We start from the raw sequence: 22,431 nt of genomic DNA on the forward strand, positions 1-22,431 counted from the left end.
CCTCAATTGACCTATAATCTTGTGACCTTACACTTTCACTTCGGTCAAATCAACAAACAATAAACCATCTCATTCCATATCGTGAATTTAATTTACCAATCTCATACATTGACCATAAAGTTTTACTTTGCTACATTACCAATCTCTTTTATCCTCACTTTGACCCACCGATCCCCAATTGATCTCTCATCGTGTGACATACTCACTTCGACTAACTAACCATCTCATTCCAAATTTTTATCCAGTTCAATAGACCTCTAAGCTTGTGAGTTTACACTTTCACTTCGGTCAAATCAACAAACAACAAACCATCTCCTTAAATATCGTGAATGTCATTTACCCACCCATCAATTTCATCGCAAATTTTAACCAAAATATCTTTCGCTTCCAACCATCTCCACACTTCGATAAACCAACATTTTTATTTCACATATTAACAATCAATGTTTTTTAATAGTTTAAAAATTGTGCCTAACGAAATTTGAACCATAGTTTCAATTATTTAGGATTAACACTTCAACCACTAGACCACTTAAGATTGTTGATTTATATTTATAATTTTGTGTATGCATATATTATTTATGTGACTAACAATTAAAAAAATAATTATATATATATATAATATTTGTATTTTAAAAATATTTAATAAATACTTATTATTTTAATATATTTGTATTATGTGTCCCTTAATCGGATTTGCTCCAATTCCAACGAAATTTGTCTCGCCTCTTCCTCAGCTTTTGATGCTGCTATCAAATTATGGTATTGCCGGGACAGTTTCTCTAGTGTACGCCGAAGAATTTTCCATGAATCACTCATCCTGAATGCATTTCATATTAATCAAACCAAATAAATCTAATATAACTTTAATCAAACACAATAACCTAAATCCAAAATATATCATGCATTTAACAAAAATATATAGATTTAACAAACAAAATATAATTTAAACTAACTTAAATCATATATAAAACAAAATAATAACAAATAAATTAAATCTAACCTGGAATTAGAACCGGCGGTGGCGAGAAAGGAGAAGAGAATGAGAAGAGAAGAAGAGAATGAGAGGAAGAAGAGAAGAAGAAACGGAGTAGGCGGTGGCGCGGGCAGAAGAGAGAGAGAGGGGAAAAAGAGAGGCGGAAATAAGAAGAGAAGGGTTGGGGTTTTGTATTTATAAAGGTCATTACCGAAAGTTCTTTGTATAACTTTCAGTTTTGACCATCCTTAAAACCGAAGGTTTTCTAATAAACCTTCGGAAATAAGCATCACGAAAATTAATTTTTTTCAATTTTTTGGGATGAGTCAAAACCGAAGGTTTATTGGAAAAACCTTCGTAATTAACAATTTCCACAAATGAAAAATTGGAAGGTTCTTTGAATAACCTTTGCAATTAATGATTCTCAAATTTAGAATATTTTTTCATTTTTTTGGGATGAGTCAAAACCGAAGGATTATTGGAAAACCTTCGCAATTAAAAATTTCAGGAAAGGTAAAACCGAAAGTTTTTTGAATAACCTTCACAATTAACCCACTTCCAACACTTAGAATTATTTTGTTTTTTTGGAAGGTGAAAACCGAAAGTTCTTTGTAGAACTTTCGGTACTAATTAGTAAAACCGAAGGTTTTACACCCCTCTCGGAATCTATTTTTATTAACGAAAGTTTTCTTTCTCTCGGCATTATTTAGGAGAGTTTTATAAAACCTTCGGTAATATTTGTCGGTAAAGGTCAATTTTTTACCAGTAATATATTTAAATTGAATTTTTTATTTTTAAAATTTATTAATATTTTACTAAATTTTATTATATATATATATGTATATGAATTATTATTACACTATTAATGTTGATTTTTTACTATTATTTTAAATAAATTTGTTATTATTAATTTTATTTATTTAGATTTATTATTAAAATAATAAATAAAGAAATGTGTCAATTTCTTTCTTAATTAACTAAACTCTAATTTTAAATTATTATTATACTATTATTGTTGACGGTGTAAAATTGTTTTAAATAAATTTTGAATTAATTTATTTATATTTATTATTAAATAAAAAATAAAAGAATGTGTCAATTTCTTTTATAATTTACCAAACTCTTTTTTTCACACACATATATATATATATATAAAACTAATCACCGACCTCAATCACAGTTTCACACGACTCGTATCCTTTAGGAAATCAACCATCAATTTCAATCGACCTCTATTCTCGTGACCTCACGATCTTTTTTCAACGACCTCTTATTTGTCGATAAACCACATCTCAATCACACTTTATGACATCTCTTATCCCTAAGTAAAAAATCACCAATCTTAATTGATATTTACCATCTTGACCTCACACATTGGTTAATCAAATATTTGATTCATATTTTTTAAATTATTTTCAATTATTACTGGTCTATTATTCTTCGACAAACCACATTTCAATCACATTTGGTTAAAGGTTGTACTTGTTTTGTTAGGTTGCAAGTTTAAAACATACATATATCATTTTTAATTTTATTTTTAATCGTTTTAAGTTTTTGATGGGTCAACAATCTGACCCAATGATCTACTTACTCTCACATATATATATCCAAATTAATCACAGCTCTCGACCTGCCAATCCAGACACTTTGAAATTAAGCACATATAATATATATATATATATATATATATATATTAGTTATATATATATATATATATATATATATATTAGTTATATATATATTAGTAAGTTAAAAATTTAAACTTATATTGTTAAGAATGTCTCACGTTCATCAAATTTGGTGTTGAATTTAAGATAAAAAAATCTTACTAACCTAGTTTGTTAAATGACTGTACTTGTTTTTGTTAGATTGCAAGTTCGAAACATACATATATTATTTTTAATTCGATTTTTAACCGTTTTAAGTTTATGAGTGGGTCAACCTACCATAATCCGAACCAAATATTCATTTACTCTCACATATATATCTAAATTAATAACAACTCTCTACCAGGCAATCCAGATACTTTGAAATTAAGCAATATATATATATATATATTAATATTAATATTAATATTAATATTAGGTGTGAGTTATTTCTCGTTAATATCATTGTAAACATTATATATATATATATATAAGTTAACTAATCATTCAATGAGATTACACAATAATATAATAGTTGAGTTGAGATGAAATTTGAGATATTCAACTGATTTTATACATGAAATTATATAATTAAAATTAAACGTATTATATTCTTTAGAACTCGTAATTGTAAGACTCCGCCTCAAATGAGATTAGTAATAACTTGTACTTTAATAGCTATTGAATGTACAACAAAATTGTTGAAAAAGTTTATAATTACAAAAGTCTACAATAAGGAAATAGAATAAATTATAAAAGTTTTTATATGTATACAAATTTGTTCATATTTTGTGTTTGAATTCAATGAAGTTAGATCTATTTTGTGAAGATGTTTGCTCTTGATTTTGCTTCACGTTTTTCTTTTGATATTATTATGCCTCTTAAAATATTTCAAAGCCTAATCCATTCATATGCTTACATGTTATACAAGATTTTGAAAAGGAATGTATGATTTCAAAAGATGAATGTTTGAAAGTATTCTCTGGCCAATGCCATTCAAATAAGTTTAAAATATGCAGATCTGATTATACAACCAAAATAAAATAAGATAAAACTGTCTACATAATTTATTCTCCTCGATTGGTAATAAATTTCATAACAAATATCTACAATGATCTCTTTGTTTTGCAGTTGGAGTTCTTTCCACAAGCCACCACACACTCTTCTACTTTTTCAACATCTGTTAATCCAAATCACAATTTAATTAAATAATTATTTAATAAACTTTATTGTAAATTATTTTAAGAATTATAAATATAATTAATAATCTTAAGAATTATTATAACATTACCTGGGACTAAATTGGTGCATTCGTCAATAGAACAATTGAGACTACAAGCATCTACATTCATTAGAGAAGGAGGACGGTTGAAGATGCATTTTGGAATGCATTGTACTCCACATGAAATTCTTGCATTCAAGTCTTTGTTCGTAACAAAACACGTCATTGCACATTTCTGTAGACATTGTTGGAATGAACTTATGTTTGCCGATTCACCATATGAAAGAACACTACAACAAAAAAGACCTACAGCGACGCTTAAAAAGATATCTGCCAACCCTTAAAAGCGTCGCTAAAAATATTACCGACGTTTATTCATGCGTCGCCAAAAGCAGGGTGGGCGCAAGTTTTTACCACGCTTATTTAAGCGTCGGTACAAGCGTTGCCGAAAGTCAGAAGTTTTAACAACGCTTAAAAAGCGTTGGTAATGAATTTCAAACGTCGCCAAAAGTATATATTTTAATTTTAAACTATTTTTTAGTTTTACTTTTGTTTTAGATGTTATTTTAATTTATTTTATAAATTAAATAAAAACACCAAAATTAGCAAAGCTTATATTCAAGGACCCGTTAACCAAACTAAGGAACTATTCATACTTTATTAAATAGAAATAGGGAATAACCAAATTCAAGGAACTATTCATACTTTGTTAAATAGAAATAGGAAATATTTCAAAAACTTTACTGTACTTAGTTCTTTATGCTTACTACAACTTGTCACAAGTTTCCCTTTCTTTTCGGCCTCTGTAATTTATAATTCCAGCGCATGAGCATTTGCATTGAATAGAACCGGATCAATAAAATGCATTTTATTGGCCATATCTCGTTTCAACACAGAGAGGCTTCTTTGATAGGCTTCCACTTCTTGCTGTCTACTAAATGAGCTTTCACTTCCCCAGCTCCTTGATTTAATCAATAATAAAATTCAGTAAAATCAATGAATGCCCAACCTCTTTGTTTGAATCTTTGCCACTTTTTCTATACTTACTGGAATGAAAGCGTCGAAAGGTGAAAAATAAAAGACTGGAATACCTGGGTTGCATTTTTATCTTTAGACTTTAACCTGAATGCTTGAGACATTTCCAGCAAACCAAATTGTTTTCTACAAAAACAAATATAATAATTCAACCAAAACATTTCAAATATAATAAAAAAAGACTTAAATAATTAAATTAATTTAAGAATATTAGTATGTTAACTTACCACTCATGTTCTATTTGCTTAATAAAATACATTAATTTCAAGTAATTAGCTCCAATGAGAGAGAAGTTCTTAAAGTTTACTACTTAGTACTTTTTATCCTTTGACAATTTGAATATGGACAATCTTTACACTTGAGCACACACTAAAAAATTTCTCTACTAGAATAATATCACACATAATAAGGATGCAGAGTTATGTTCTAAGACTCTAATTTACCAATTTTGTCAGAAACTTCCCGCTCTTGTTCACCTTTACTTCTTTTTTTCAGAGTGTGGAACAGAATCTAACACCAATTGCCAAAAGGATCAATACTACTGACTTCAATACCAGAAATACCACAGTTTCCTGCTCATTTCATTCAAATTTTTTTAAATCATAAAAGATAGTTTTTGGAAATAATCTGTTTTTTCTTATGAAATATTGACAAGCCTGGGATTACCTGTGTAGATGTCATCATGTTTGGGTTCTGAAAGAGAATAGCTTGATTCAAGTTTTTGACTTGGTAACCAACCAACATTTGGAGAAGCTATTAGAAAACTAACCCAAATAAATGAATTAATATATTTATATCAAGTTTTAAGAATTCATTACTTTTGCTATGGCAATGAAGTGGACTACCATCTCTGCAATGAAATCAAAAATCTTTCAAGAACTTTAAGTTGAATCACTAAAAATAACTTCTAAGATAGGTAAGTATCTCACTTGAGGCACTAACGAAGACTAGAAGATCCTGTAAACCACACGAAAATGCAGCACAAGAAAATGCAGCAAGTCACTCTCAAAGATTAAGGATGAAAGCTGACCTACGAAAATGCAGCACAAGAAAATGCAGCAAGTCACTCTCAAAGATTAAGGATGAAAGCTGACCTGATTCTGTCATTCTGAAAGAAAAAAAAACTGCTTGAGATATTTCAAAATGTTCCCATTTGGAACTACTAATTGTTTTGTATCTTAAAACAAAAATATTTTTTTCCAAAATTTTACCAAGATAACTTTCAGACCAGTAAATGAAACTAGAAGGTACAAGAAGCAAAATGAACTGAAACCAGAAGGTACAAGAAGCAAAGTCAACACAACACTTGTAGGTTTCATTGCTGATATGTAATTATATTCTCCAATTTTATGGTTAATCTTATCTTGCATCTCCGTCTAAGATAAATAAACACTAAATAAACAACATAACCCAAGCAATCAAGTTACAGGCTTACCTGGATTACATAATCTTATTTGTCTTATTTAGAGAACCTTTTGAGAATCCCAAGAAGAAAATGAGTAAAATAACCCATCTAGTAAACCAAAAGAGATCCAACCTGTAAGATGATAAATTAAATATTTATATCTCTAATGTTCTTTTTTACTCGGATAACCTAACTTTTAATAATATACATGAAACTTTTTATATTATTTAAAAATAATAAAGGAAGAAGGTAGTGGATATTCACCAATGGAATCAACTGTTGGGAGCAAAGTCTGCAGAACTTAATGGACCAACATTCTTTTGCTAGAGAATTGTTCCATTGTATGCATCAATTTCCAGTACAAGAGCCTTTGAATAGAAAATAATGTACAAACAATCGTTGTTTCCTGGAGTAACGATGAATGATTTTTCAAATGAGCTTAAATCCTGAAACTATTTGAAATATACATGAAACTTTTTATATTATGAAAAAAAAGGGAATTGATTTGGGTCATTAATCCCACAAAGTTAGACTCACCATTCCGTTCTTTCTACTTAAATAAACAACTAAGAAGTATCACCATAACATCTTACCAAGTCATTTGCACTAAATAAATACATTACTTGAGAAATCCAATAAAAACAAACAATATTTGAAGTCAGCTTTTGGGAAACCTGCAAACTTAGTAATACAGATGAAACAAATTAATGGGAAAAACTCAGAAACATACCTATAAAAGGAGCAACTTCCACAACCCGCAGATCAAGGCAAGCCCTAATGGACAACATTGTGCACATTTGATTCCATACCTAGGCCGAGTTCTAAAGAATGTCGTTAGAATGACATTTTGTTGCTTCACATTCAATCGAAATGTTGTCCTAAATTAAGAAGACATCTCTCAATTCTTTATTTCTAATTTGACTTAATCATTGTTTCAAATTAATGATCAAATTATATAGGAAAGATTCAATACATACTAATAAAAGATAATTCATTTCAGAGAATTTAGGTTAACATCTTAAAGGTTATAATGACATAGTATTATTCAAAATTCGAGCTACAATCTACATTCTACAAAATATAGTTCCTAAAATCGGTTTCAAAGTCATACTTTCCAGATTGTACACTTTGATTACTTTGAAAATAGTGTTGGATCAAAAGTTTAGAATATGTCTGACTCATGATTTGGTTCAGCATCATTCTGGTGCAGTTTTAAACCTACACTAATGACCTTAAAAATGCACTAATTTGGCTTACTAGTTTAGGTATCTTTCTTTAGTCTATTCAAGCCGTATCTATTTCAGAATGAATTATATAATATAAACAGCTTGTTAACATTAACTAAAAAGGAAGATATTAGGATCACTTTATCAAATTCAAGCCTTCTAAAATGAAATAAGAGATTAGTTTCAGCTCACATAATCATCAAGGTCTGATTCTCAATTTTAACTAGAGAAAAACGAAAGTCCCTATGGTCATTCCACTATATCAGTATTATAAGAAAATCATTAAAGGAGAGGACTCGCCTCAAGTAAAAAAGCGAATCCAGGCATGAAACAAATAGGCACAATTAAATAAACTCATCCAGATCTAAGAGAAAACAAGCAGATGAAGGAACTATGATATACAAAAACCTTACCATCTATATCTTTATCGAAAAGATTGAAGGCTTCCTTGAATTCGGAAATCTGATCATTGGTGAGCTGATCTGCCATTTGAACTGAATTTGGAGAGGGAGAGAGCGAGAACAATACTGGGGAAGAAGAGAGTCTGAAATGAACAACGATTTTTTTCTTAACCTAACAAAAAAAAATTAGGTTCCCATTTGAAACAATAGTGGGAAAGAAGAGAGTTCTGACCTTCTGGTCATCGATGAGCTGCTGCTCTGCCAAGTTTGGAATATGTTCCCATTTGAAACTATAGTTAGGTTTGAAAATGAACAGTCAGTAGTCTCATTAATTAGGTTAGATAAATAGTGTTATTGGGCTTTTTTTTTATTTTATATTGATTTCTAATAAAAAAATAAATGGTATTGGGCTTTTTTATATACTGATTACTAATAAAAACATAAATTTAATTAGTGTTGGGCTTTTCAATATATACTAAATCCTAATTTAAAAAAAATATATATAAGTTAAAATTTTATTTTTAAATATAATATAATGTTTAATTTATATTATTTTTTACTTTTATTTAATTAAATTTAAATAATAATTCAATAAAACACATATGGTAATAAAAAATAAATAATACTGTAAATGTTTAAAAAAATTATGTTATATAGAAAATAATAATTAAATTTTAATGTTAATAAAATTTTAAGTCAAATTTAATTTTAAAAAATAAAATATTTGTAAAGTTTAAAAATAAAACATAAAAAATATTAAAATTTAGAATAGTTAAATTATAAGTTTTTTTATAAAAAAAAAATAAAATAAAGGTGATAGTATATGTATAAGGGTTGGTAAAAGTTTTTTTCTTTTAATTTTTACCCACGCTTAATATGCGTTGGCATATAAGGGTTGCTGAAAGTATGTTTTGTTGTAGTGGAAACATCAATACAAACACAATCACGATTCCATAAGTACTTGACATTGTCACGGTTCTATTTTGTCTAAAATCACTCTCTTGATTGTTGATGAATATGATAGTATGCATATATTGTATATGGTATATGTGCTTATATAATCAAATTCATTGTCGTTACTAGTATTAACTATTATTAAGCTATTATTAATGTGCTTGATTAAATTTTTAATGTGAAAATATTTGTTATAATTATCCTTTTAAAAACAAATCCTTGTATTTAATATCATGACATTAAATTGGAAAAAAAAACATTTTTATTTTCATTTTTATAGATTTTTCTATTAAGTTTCAAAGATTAATTATGAAATAGATAATTACAATTTGTATTTATCTATATATAATCTTTAAAATTGTTGAAGAACGATAAAATTAATCATTTATTAAAATAAATAAATATATTTAAGTGGGTGTTGCAATATGAGTTCATACCAAATTATTTATGAGTTCATCAATGGTCATTTACTTAAAACAGATTTAATTCAGTTAATGCATAATATATATATATATATATATATATATATATATATATATATATATATATATATATATATATATATATATATATATATATTTGTGTAAAAACGGTTAATACCATTTTATTAAAAATTTCAAAAGTGAGAGGGTAAAAATTAAAAGTTAGACAAATCTTAACTATGATTAAATGATGACAATCAATTTTTTTTTTTAAACTAATTAGTAGCATTCGATAAAACAAATAACAAAATTACAAAAAATAAAAATATAATAAAAAACAGATGCTAACTATCCAATCAGGGTGTTTATTTCCTTATAAACTTGTTGTGTGTGTGTCATAAGGTCTTCTTCACCTCCCTTCTTGTTGCGATGTAAGGAGATTAAATTGAAGAAGATGATGAAACTTGCTTATTCCCATTGTGTAATATTTTTTTTTGGTATGAAATCTAATAGAAATAGTTCATTTTCAGATCTTTAAAGTTCTCATCTTTGTTGTCTTTTACTTAAATTTTAGGATTCTTAAATTTGTTTCTTGACAGAATGAATATTAATATGAATAACTCCTAATTAATTAATTAATTAATATATATATATAATATTAAAGTTTATTTGACATATACAAAAAAAAAAAAATAATAATAATTGTTTGATAACAAGAAATAATTTAATTAGAAATGGGGTTACACGATTGTCATACTATATAGTAATTATTCCCAATGAAAAAAAATCCGAATATGTATTTGTAATACCTTTATAGAGAATGTGTACTCTAAGGTTATTCAAGTAATATCTTTTTCCTTAGAGCCTATACATATAAGGTTATTTTAGTATTTATTTACCACTTAAATAATCTTAGAATATGTTGAAGGGGAGTTAATCTTCTCTCAAGACAAACACATAATACACTTAATTCCTAACATATAAGTTTATATATTTTGGGTCATACGATGACAAAGTTCAGCTTATAATGGAATTCAAGGGGAGATACGAATACCAAGAACAGTAGTCTATGTGATGATGATTTTTTTATCATTATCTTAGAGATCACAAAATAGATAATGCATTGATATAATATTTGTATTCTTATAATTATATTTTAGATTCTAATACTGATGTTTAGGTAATATATATATAATGATACTTAAATTCAGCAAGACACTACAATAATTCATGTCATCAATTCTCTTTCATCTCTCTCATTCTCTCTTTCTTAATTATTTTTTTCTCAATGATTCTGAACCTTAGTACTTTCACACACATACTCCTACAAATGCACCTCCAAGAGCTCACCTTCAGGACTGTAAATTGTTTTAAACAATCTTTTGCATGACATGAAACTGTTTTCATAATGATTTTAAATAATGTTTTGTATAAAACTATTTTCATAATGACAATAATAGTAATGCCCATAAATTCGAATTTTGAGGTCGAAATTCCTTATTAAATGGGTAATTTGTCACATCCTAAGAATCCATTTATTCCGACCGAGAATCTTCGGTCCTGGATGAGACTTAACATATTCATAATCAAGGTAGGTAACTTTTCTATACTTATTGAGAAATCCACACAATGCTATTTATTCATGTATTTTATATAAATGATGTATAATGGTTTCAAAGCATGATTTCATTGCATGTCCATAATTTCTAAGAATGATATTTTATAGAAGGGTCATAAAATCAAAGTGATAAATTAATGATGAAGGAATTGACGAATGAATACGCGAAGAGGGCTACCAAGATGAGCTCAGGTAATCTGATTCCAAAATAATAGCTGACGAATTGACGAATATAGATTCCTCACCTTGAAGATCAGCTCAAGTCTAGGGTCAAAATATGTGCTAAAGATGTGACCGCACCTTCACTATTGATGATGTACCCTTAAAAACCCTCATATGGATGCAATGTAATTTAAATGTATTTTTTTTATTCTTTTAAATGTTTGTTTGGGTCTATCGACTCACTATGCTTGTGTGGTGTAGATACCCATCCATGGTTTTTAAATGACGGGTGAAGGGAAACTTGAAGTGGAGCAAGGTGCAGGATATGCGTGTGGAAGGAGGGACCGAGACCGTACAACTGTAGTTTTGTAGGAACATGTAGGGAACGACTGACTTTTATAGCACCATTTTAATAGAAATGTTAAAAAGACACCCTATCGCTTCCGCATACGTAACTGAATTTGTAAGGTTCCACACCCTCTATTTTAGAGTAGAATTTAGGATTTTAGGGAGTTACAATATATATATATATATATATATATATATATATATATATATATATATATATATATATATATATTTTCTTACATAATAAAACATATATAAATATAAAACACAAAATAATAATAATTATTTTTTAAAAAGAAAATTAGTTAGGAAAAATATGATATAAATAAACAATATATAATTATTATATATTGAAAAATAAATTAGGTGAAAAATATTTTTAATTAGAATAAGAAATATTTATATATATATATATATAGGAAAAAAATAAAAATATTTGTATTAATGTATTTATATAATATATTGAGAAAAATTTCATATTTTTTATTATAGATAATGTTATATAATTATTAATAGAAAATTTTGTATTTAATATTAGTATAAGAGATATAATTATTTTTTTATATTCTTTTTACGTGTATGAAATTTTTTATAATTTATATAGTTATTCAAAATCTAACTTACAAAATATATATATACATACAAAAAAAATATAAAATTATTTCAACAATAATAAGTGGTCTAGCAGTTAAAGTGTTAACATTTTATAATGAAGACTTGGGTTCGAATCCCTCTCAAAGAAGTAATTATTATATGTGAGTGCGCGAATATTGGTAGTTGAAACGAAATTGAGAATGTTGGCTTAAATAACGCAAACATTTGTAAAAAAAAATCTAAGGGTTCGTCTATGAAGACAATATTGGCTTAAGTAATGCAAACATTTGTGATAAAAACCTAAGGGTTCGTCAAAGTAGGGAATATCGGCTTAGAGTTAAGAAAACATTGGAGAGAAAGCCTAAGGGTTCGTCAACGGATGGTAATTTAAAGCTTATGATCTGGCCCAATAATGTTTAAGAATGCACCTTCGAATTTGGTTATTAAATCATTCAAATCATTATAGATATAAAAACTTAAATTAATTGGTTAGTTGATTTTTTTAATATATATTTTTTCAAATATGTATATAATAATAAATAATATTAGACCCTAGTAGATAATTTATATAATTATTTAAAATATAATTACATACACAAAATTATAAAATTATTTCAACAATCAGAAGTGGTCTAGCGGTTAATGTGTTAACATTTCATACTAAAGACGATAGTTCGAATCCCTTTAAAAAAATTATTATATGTGAGTGCGAAAATTGGTAGATGAAGTGGAAGAGAGAATGTTATCTTGAGAAAACCTAAGGATTTATCCATGGAGGAAATGTCGGCTTGAGTAACGCAAACATTGGTGATAAAAATCTAAGGGTTCGTCCACGAAGGGTAATTTAAGGCTTAGTATCATGCCCAAAAATGTTTAGAATGCACTCTCTAATTTGGTTATTAAATAATCAAAATTATTATAGATATAAAAACTTAAATGAATTGGTTAGTTTATTTTTTTTAATATTTTTATTTTTTCAAATAAGTAATATAGACCCCACTATATAATTTATATAATTATTCAAATTTTAACTTACAAAATATATATACATACACAAAATTATAAACTTATTTCAACAATCATAGGTGGTCTAGCGATTAAAGTGTTAACATTTCATACTAAAGACCAGAGTTTGAATCCCTCTAAAAAAGTAATTATTATATGTGAGTGCGAGAATATTGGTAGATGAAGCGGAAATGAGAATGTTGGCTTGAGAAAACCTAAGGGTTTGTTCATGGAGGGAATGTCGGCTTGAGTAACATAAATATTGGTGAGAAAACCTAAATGTTTGTTCATGGAGTGAATGTCGGATTGAGTAACGCAAATTTTGGTGAGAAAATTTAAGGGTTCGTCCATGAAGGGAATGTCGGCCTGAGTAACAAAAACATTGGTGATAAAAAAACATAAGGGTTTATGCCTAAATGTGTAATCGAATTTTTAAAAATGCACCTCGAATTTTGTTATTAAATAATCAAAATCATTATAGAAATAAAAAATATAAAAACTTAAATTAATTAGTTAGATGATTTTTTTTAATATTTTTATTTTTCAAATAAATATATAATAATAAGTAATATTAGACTTAGTAGAACTTTATTTTTGATTGGTAATTTAATCCAAAATTCATTGTTTGAAGATTTATTTTATCGAAAATACTTTTATTTTCACCTAATGAATATTTTCGATTTATATGATTTTGGGTAAGCTTAAAAAAATAACCAAACAAATTTAAATAAAATGAGTGGATAAAGGTAAGTTTTGTCATATGTTTTAATAATTAGATAAAAAAATATTTAATTAAATTATATAGTCACATTTTTAACGTAATTTTTTTTCTTAGTTTTTTTTAATTATTATTCGTGCAACAAGCTACATGTTAGTACAATTTAAAATTTAAAATTTTATTTTGAACAGTGATAACTTAATTTTATATAAAATATGTGTAATTTCAAGAACATATTCTATTATATATAATTTAACTAAATAATTTAATGACATTTTGATCTAAGTGTTTGTTAAAATAATTTAGAATGAAGTTTATTAAGATGATGCATTTGATTGAAATACATTGAGGTCCTAAATGAGTTATCAACCTCCAGACACGAAATTTCAACCCAAACATATATATTTTGATTCTTAATCCTCCGTATTGAAACGGTTATTTCCACTTTTTGTAACATTTCAGTTTTAGTTTGTAGTGTACTGGGTCTTGAAGAGTTTCTAGTAGTTCATGTCCATATATTTTCTTATTTTATAGCTCCACTATCTAATAATTTGGTTATATTTAAATAATTTCATCTTAATAAAAAATTGTTGGAATTAAAATAATTCCATTATTTAAATGGACATGATATTTGAACAAATGAAATTCACACCAAATTTAAATATAAATTAATTGTGAAATTTAATTCAAATGAAATTTATATCAAATTCAAATGTGAAATTAATTCAAATGAATTTCACACTAAATTCAAATGTGAATTAACGTGAAATTAATCCAAATGAAATTCACATCAAATTTATTGTGAATTAAGGTGAAATTTAATCCAAATGAAAATGAATTTGTTAATTGTTATAATTAATATTAATGCATTGAATGAGATAATTAACAAATGATTAATTGTTATTGTAACTACAAAATACTTATTGATGGATGTAATTTGTAAGGATGATGAAAAGGCAAGCAATGATAACCGTTGGATGAATAAATGATGGATTAGTGACCGTTGGATTAGAAAATTGATTACGAGTTTAATTTTCAACTATAAATATCCCTTCATCTTGTATTGCATCATCTTACAATTTCTCACTCTAGAATTTTAAAAGTCTTTCATGTTCTTTGTGAGTGTCTTCGAGTTTCATAACTCGACCTTCTCTATGCGAAACCGGTGATTGTGATTCAGGTTCCGTTGTACCCTAGGAAGCAGCCATCGACGAAACTCTCCAACACAAATAGGAGACGGTGAAATATTTTAAGAGAACTATTATTTTACAAACCTCAGAGAAAACGAGAATACTTTTATTCATCTCATTTAATAATCTATTGTATATTTTTTATTATTATTGTATTGTATTCTGTTAGGACTTTTAATTATGGCCGAGCCTTTCAAGTTCTTTAATTCAAGAAACGGGTTCTTGATGTTCGGGACCGATGATGGAATTCAACACTCTAGCGCAGCGGACATAGAATTAGAGGAGAATTTGAGGTTAAGGAGAGAAGAGCCGAGGTGAAGGGGAGAAATACCACTAGATCACACCTAGCGGTCCAAGAAGGGGAGGAGGGCCGAGAGATAACTTAAACACCAAGTTCCAAAATATCAATTCATAGCCCCAAAAAGTGGGGTGGGCATCACCATTTAAAGAGGCTGATTTACCCAAGAGTATTCAGTTACAACAAATTCCAACATAACAAAATTCGGTTTCAAAGAAAGATAAAAGAGAAAGTAAACAAAACAGAATTATTCCATAAAAAACATAAACGGGCCCGTATAGACACTTGGGCCGAGAGACGGATGAATAAAATATTTTAGGACCGAGGTTTTTGATGAGCAGCCCGTAACATTATCCCCCCCTTCGAAGTTCGTCGCCCTCGACGAAAAGAATGTGGACTGGTCAGCCTCTAATATGCATCTTCAACTTCAAAACTATTGCTTCGGTCGGGCTTCGGTACATTCAGCAAAGGTCGCAGCATAAGACCGTATTTTCTCAAAAAACTTTCGGCAGAATCGCTTCACTATTGGAACTGGCCGGGTCCTTGCGATCTTCTGCGTTGCCGGGTCGCTTGCCACTCCGCCCCTTTCTGGAATTTCTGTGCACCCAAGGTCGAGTTTTTCAGTGTTTAGAGCTGGCCTTGGTTGCTGCAATGTCCCCAGCGCCTGGTGCAAAAATAATTTCTTCCAACTTCGATTAAACTCCATACTTGGCTCAAAAATCCAGGCCAAGTCTTTCTCCCGAATAAGCATAACAGCAGCATCGAATGAGCGATAGTTTCTAATTAGATCGTTAGGAATATCTTCTAAGGTCATTGCCGCGAGCGAAACAGTTTGGCCTTCGGGCTTACTCTTTACTTGCATTTTGGCAGCAACAATATATTCATCTAAGGTCTTTTCCAGATGGTTTCCATGCATTAAACTGCCTGCGACCGAGGAATCTCTTTTAGGACCGTGGTTCTGTCTTGCTTATCATAGGATAAGGTCAGTTTTTCAAAGTCCCAAGAAGACGGGCCTAGAGTAATCAGCCATTCAATTCCCAACACAATATCATATCCGTCCATGGAAATTACCTTCATTTCTGTTTGGTATTCATTGCCTTCCATCGACCACTTCAAGTCCTTGCAACCACTAGAACATAAAACATTAGATCCATCAACCACTCTAACCGATTGTACCTGGGTTGCTATGCTTTTGTGGTCTATTTTCTCCAAAATCCTGCTATTGATAAAATTGTGGGTGCTGCCTGTATCGATCAAGATCACCACCGACAGGTTCCCAACTTTGCCAAGAATCTGGAGCGTTTGGAAGGCTTTAGACCCGGTCAAGGCATGTAAGGATATGGCTGGTTCATCCCTTGAGCCGAGCAATGAAGGTAGATCATCCAAAACAGGTTCTTGGTCAGCTTCTTGATCTTCTTGATTGGCCGAAACCATAAATAACTTTGATTTACACATATGGTTTGGTTGCCATTTTTCATTGCAAGAATAGCATAGACCCTTCTTTTGCTTTTCATCCATTGAGGCTGAGTCTAATTTCATAACATGGCCCTGGTTTGCATTTGAAGAGGACCCATATGATGAATTCTTGAATTCAGTATTGGTGCTCGGCCCGGCTGTGTTGATATTGGATGGCGTGGGCAGCAATGATGCTTCAACGCTGTACAAGTTACCACTGCTTATTAAGGACCGATATGTTGCTTCTTGGACTTTAGCCATGGCCATTGCTTCGTTTAAAGAATCTGGAAAACGCAACCTGATGCAGTTCGCAATTTCTTCCCTTAGACCGGACAAATAACAATCAATGACGTAGTCCCTTGGCATATGTAATAACTTTTGAGAGAACGACATGTACCGGAGGTTATATTCTTGAACCGACCCAACCTGTTTTAAATTCATTAGCTGTCTCATTGGTGTATCATGTATAGATGGCCCGAATTGAGTCATAAGGTCTCTCTTGAACACGGCCCAAGATAGGGCCTCCATATGATTTCGGTTTTGAAGATATGACCCGTACCACATTCTTGCTTCTCTAGAAAAATGAATGGGGGCGATTTCTAATTTAGTGGCATCCTTAGTTTTGTCCACTCTGAAAAATTGCTCGGCAGAAATTAGCCAGCCCTCGACATCCGACCCATCAAACCGAGGAAAATCGACCTTGGTAGCCGAGTAGGAGGAGCATAGTGTTGATCGCGGTTCTGGCCAGGGTGCGGGGGCCTAAATGGTGAAGGACCGTGGCAAGAATTATCATCATAGGGTCTGTGGCGGGGTTCTTGCACGTTTCCAGATGCCCCGCTCTCAAGGGCCGCCATTCTTTCTTCAGCAACATCAAATCTACGGTCTATTGCAGCTTGCATTGCTGCTGTTTGCTGGGACAAGTTTTCAATCAGGGCCTTGAGCGCATCCATTTCCGATTGCTGGCGAGTTTCTACCATGTTGAGAATCGGCCAGCTCTGATACCAAGATGTTAGGACTTTTAATTATGGCCGAGCCTTTCAAGTTCTTTAATTCAAGAAACGGGTTCTTGATGTTCGGGACCGATGATGGAATTCAACACTCTAGCGCAACGGACATAGAATTAGAGGAGAATTTGAGGTTAAGGAGAGAAGAGCCGAGGGGGAGGGGAGAAATACCACTAGATCACACCTAGCGGTCCAAGAAGGGGAGGAGGGCCGAGAGATAACTTAAACACCAAGTTCCAAAATATCAATTCATAGCCCCAAAAAGTTGGGTGGGCATCACCATTTAAAGAGGCTGATTTATCCAAGAGTATTCGGTTACAACAAACTTCCAACATAACAGAATTCGGTTTCAAAGAAAGATAAAAGAGAAAGTAAACAAAACAGAATTATTCCATAAAAAACATAAACGGGCCCGTATAGACACTTGGGCCGAGAGACGGATGAATAAAATATTTTAGGACCGAGGTTTTTGATGAGCAGCCCGTAACATATTCATATAATATTTAAGTTTAATTGTTACGATATAAGATTACCAACAAGAATTATTATGTTTTTCTTTTCATCTCCTCTTCCACTTTGAAAAGGCATTCTTAGTTTAAAATAACCATTAAATTGATATCAGAGTAGGCTTCTTGAGGGACATGTGAGTGAGAGAAACCCACCACGATAATTATCTTTTTACATGGATTCAGATATACCATTACATCATTAGAACCACCTGTGTTCAATTGTAATAATTAACATGTCTGGTTCGCTCGAATGGACGCTCATCTGGAGGCAAATGATCTTTGAGAAGCTGTTAAGGAGGGGTATGTAGTGCCAGAAATACAAGCTAACCCAAAAATGGAATAGATAAAGAATCAGAAGGATAATAAGACAAGGAAGTCGAAGGCAAGGACTAATATCTTTGCTAATGATTCAACTGAGATTTTCATTAGGATAATGACAATAAATGCATCATTTAAGATTTAGAATTTTCTCAAAGAAGAGTATGTAAGAAATGAAAAGATTAAGTAGATGTAGGTCCTCAATTTAATTAGGGAATTAAAGATGGTGAAGATGAAGGATTGAGAGACCATCAAGGAGTACTCTAACAGATTACTCACAATTGTCAATAAGGTAAGATTACTTGGCACTGGATTTATTGATTCTAGATTAGTTCAAAGGTGCTAATAACTATGCCGGAAAAATTTGAGGCTACCATTTCCTCATTAAAGAACATTAACATTAAAGAACATTAAGGACATGTCAAAGGTCAGTTCGTATAAATTTTTGGTGCCTTGTAGGCACAAGAACAATGAAGATTGATAAGGAATGAGGGGTTTGTATAAAGAGCATTATCAATAAAAGTGCAATCAAGTCAAAGTGAGAAAGGAAGAAGCATTGGAAAAACTAAAAAAGAAAGTGTAGGTTCAAATTCTCCAAGCACAAGTAGATATTCTAAATCATATTTTCTTGTTTTTATATATTGTGTGAAGAAAGGTTATGCTCCTTTTAGATGCTGGAGGAGGTTAGATATGTAGTGTGAGAAGTCATGTGATGGGGAATCACCAAATATTTGCAAAAGTAATCTACAATAAAAGGATGTGACTCAAGTGAACCTTAAACAATGAAACGGGCTCAAGTTGCACATCAGGAGGAGCAACTCTTTGTGGAAACTTCTTTCTCAACAAATAATTACTTAAGTAATAACTAGGTAAGTTCAGCGTATAGTTGCGTCTAGTTAAATGATTAACTCCTTTGTGGTCACATTTTTAATATTAGTGTAAACATTATATATGTCTTAAAAAATTAATTACTCATTCAATGAGAGACGATGATATAATAGTTGATGATAAAAATGTTAAGGTATTGAATTGATTTTATATGATGAAAATCATTCAATAAAAATTAATCAGATTTTATTTAGTGATTGAAAAGTAAGACTTGCCCTCACATATAATGGGATTAGTTTTAACTTTCACGTTTTTTTAAATAGTGGTTAAAAATATAATGGAAAATAGTAATAAATTTCTATAATTATAAAAGTCTAAAATAAGAAAATAGAATAAATTAGAATTTTTTTTAAAAAAGGTCAATTTTATTAAAAATGAAAAACAATTAGTTTAAGCACGACGACAAAACATGACATTAAAATAACAAATAAAAATCAAGAAAAAAACAGTACTTAATAAGTTATCGAGTTTGTAAATCCTCGAGAAGAACGACTAACTCTCTGATAGACTCTACTTACTTTCTTGAACGAATCTCAGAAAGTATCATAATAATAGTATTATAAATGATACGCATTGAACGATTACGATCATTGAAAATTCGACGATTTCTCTACAACCAGTTAGTCCACCAAAGAATAATTTGGATGGTAACTCAAATATGTAGACCTATCATATCAGCCGCATAAATCCAAACTTCCTAGCAACTACCTAAAGACTCGAGCATCACCCAATGAATCATAGTAATACTCCTTAAAAGACTTCAAATACTAGTCACCCCAATGCAAGAGTAAGTGAATTGTCGATTCAACCTCTTCTTGACACATACGATAACGACTTACTAAAATATAACAATTTTTCGTGCACATATCATCTGTTAGAATTCCACCATGAATAACGCTCCATTCAAAGAACGAGATCTTGGATGGAATTTTTGACTCAAAAAGATTTTCCCAATAAAAATTATATGGAATCATCTTAGAGAACAACTTGTATCAATGTCCCACATGAAAACTATCAATATCTTGTTAGCGCATAATGTCTTGTTCGGGCGGTGATATTTGTTTGTGTCCTACCAAAAGTAAACTCTATTATGGAACGAAAACTCCATAATGTTTAATCTCCTTCTATATCTAATTCGACTAACAAAATCACTATATCGATGATCAAACATGTCCTTAGCAGTGGCATTTCTACCTAAATTTTTCTAATTTATGTATAAAAGTTTATTCATATTTTGGCTGTAATGGTTGTTTGAGAGTTTAATGAATTTAGGGAAATGGATTTATTTAGTGAAGATATTTGTCCTTGATTTTGCTTCACGTTTTTCTTTTAATTTTATATCATCCCTCTTATAATATTTCAAACCCTGATCACTTAAAATGCTTACAAGTTATACATTAGAGAAGGAAGATGATTGAAGATACATTTTTGAATGCATTGTACTCCACATGAATTTATCGCATTGAAGTCTTAGTTAGTAACAAAACACATTATTGCACATTTCCATAGACATTGTTGGAAAGAATCTTTGTTTGTTGATTGACCATAGGAAATAAACATCATTACAATCACGAGTCATTGACATTGTTATAATTCATTTTGTCTAGGATTGCTCTCTTGCTTGATGATGAATTTAATTGTTTGTTGATGAATATGATTGTATGAATATATGGTATACGGTCCATGTGCTTATATAATCAAATTTATTGGGATTACTACTATTAATCATTATTAATGTGCTTGAATAAATTTTTAATATGAAATATTTGTATATAATTATTCTTTTAAAAATAAAATATTTATATATAAATATAGAATTATAAATATTCTCTTTATATATATATATATATATATATTCTTCTATCTACTCTCTTTCTTAATTAACTTTTATATATAATAGAATTATTTGAGAGATATAAATTAATTAAAAAAAATATTAAAAGAAATTAATTAATATTATTATTTTATAAGTACATTTATAAATATAAAGATTGTGAATAAAAATATATATTTTTTTATATGATTAGTGAGAACAAATATTTATATAATAATAAGACTATATTATATATATATTTTTCATTATTAATTTATATAAATATATTTTAATTTATATTTTTTCTCTTTCTAAATATATATTATATTATCAATAATTATATATATAATAACACTGTAATATATATATATATATATATATATATATATATATATATATATATATATATATATATATATATAAATGGTAATAATAATAGCTAATTATTTTTTCTTAATTATTTTTTTTCTAATTAATTAATTAATTATATATATTATATATATATTCTTTAAAATTATATAAAATATATATTTATTTTATAAATAATATATATATATTATTATTATGTTTAATCATTAATTTTTATGAATACATTTTATCTTTTATCATATATTTTCACTTATTATATATATAATATTTTCTTTATTAGTATAAATAATATTTTGGTTAATATAAAAAATAACTAATTGGTAATAAATATTAAATACAAACACTAGTAAAAAATTGATTTTTAAGTAAAGCAAAAATACTCGGAGAAAGACAAAATAATTTCGGTGATAGTGTTCACCGAGGGCGATAAATGCTCTTGTAGTGTCTCGGTGATATAACTTTCGATGAATAAAAAATTAATGTCATCGAGAGCGATTGTCTCCCTCGGAGATATTTAATTTCTATAACCGAAAGCAAAGTCAATACTCTCGTTGATAATAAATCTTTCTAAAAATATATATATATAATCTGAATCTGAATAGTCGAACCAGTTACAGCAAAATATCAAACAAAAATAATACTTCTTTTTATGAGAAATGTGTAATCTTTATGTCTCTTATGCAACTAACATCTTTCCTCCATTTTCTTGACTTTCTTTTCCTTACATTTGAATCATCACAAACGTCCCTTTCAATACTCCTATGATGATGGATAAGGAAGATTTATTAGGCTTAAACCTAACTTTAAGTACACAGGATTCTCTAATTTCTCAATCTCATACCTCCTATGCCTTCC

At 29.2% G+C, this 22,431-nt stretch overlaps 1 long non-coding RNA gene across 4 annotated transcripts; it reads right to left on the reverse strand.

The window, feature by feature from the left end:
* Window positions 1-4,751: 4,751 nt before the first annotated feature.
* LOC124919739 lies at window positions 4,752-8,037 on the reverse strand. Of its 4 annotated transcripts, XR_007097605.1 has the most exons (7): window positions 7,015-7,551; window positions 6,549-6,690; window positions 6,315-6,416; window positions 5,546-5,987; window positions 5,323-5,451; window positions 4,936-5,005; window positions 4,786-4,805 (listed from the first exon to the last, which is right to left on the reverse strand). It is a non-coding gene; the product is annotated as an uncharacterized LOC124919739 (long non-coding RNA). The 4 variants fall into 4 exon arrangements; XR_007097604.1 differs by adding an exon at window positions 7,924-8,037 and having other exon boundaries at window positions 4,752-4,805; window positions 4,936-5,987; window positions 7,015-7,162; XR_007097606.1 differs by adding an exon at window positions 7,924-8,014 and having other exon boundaries at window positions 4,752-4,805; window positions 4,936-5,987; window positions 7,015-7,105.
* Window positions 8,038-22,431: the final 14,394 nt, after the last annotated feature.

This window comes from Impatiens glandulifera, chromosome 1, assembly GCF_907164915.1.
Source record: "Impatiens glandulifera chromosome 1, dImpGla2.1, whole genome shotgun sequence".
Taxonomy (NCBI): Eukaryota; Viridiplantae; Streptophyta; class Magnoliopsida; order Ericales; family Balsaminaceae; genus Impatiens; species Impatiens glandulifera.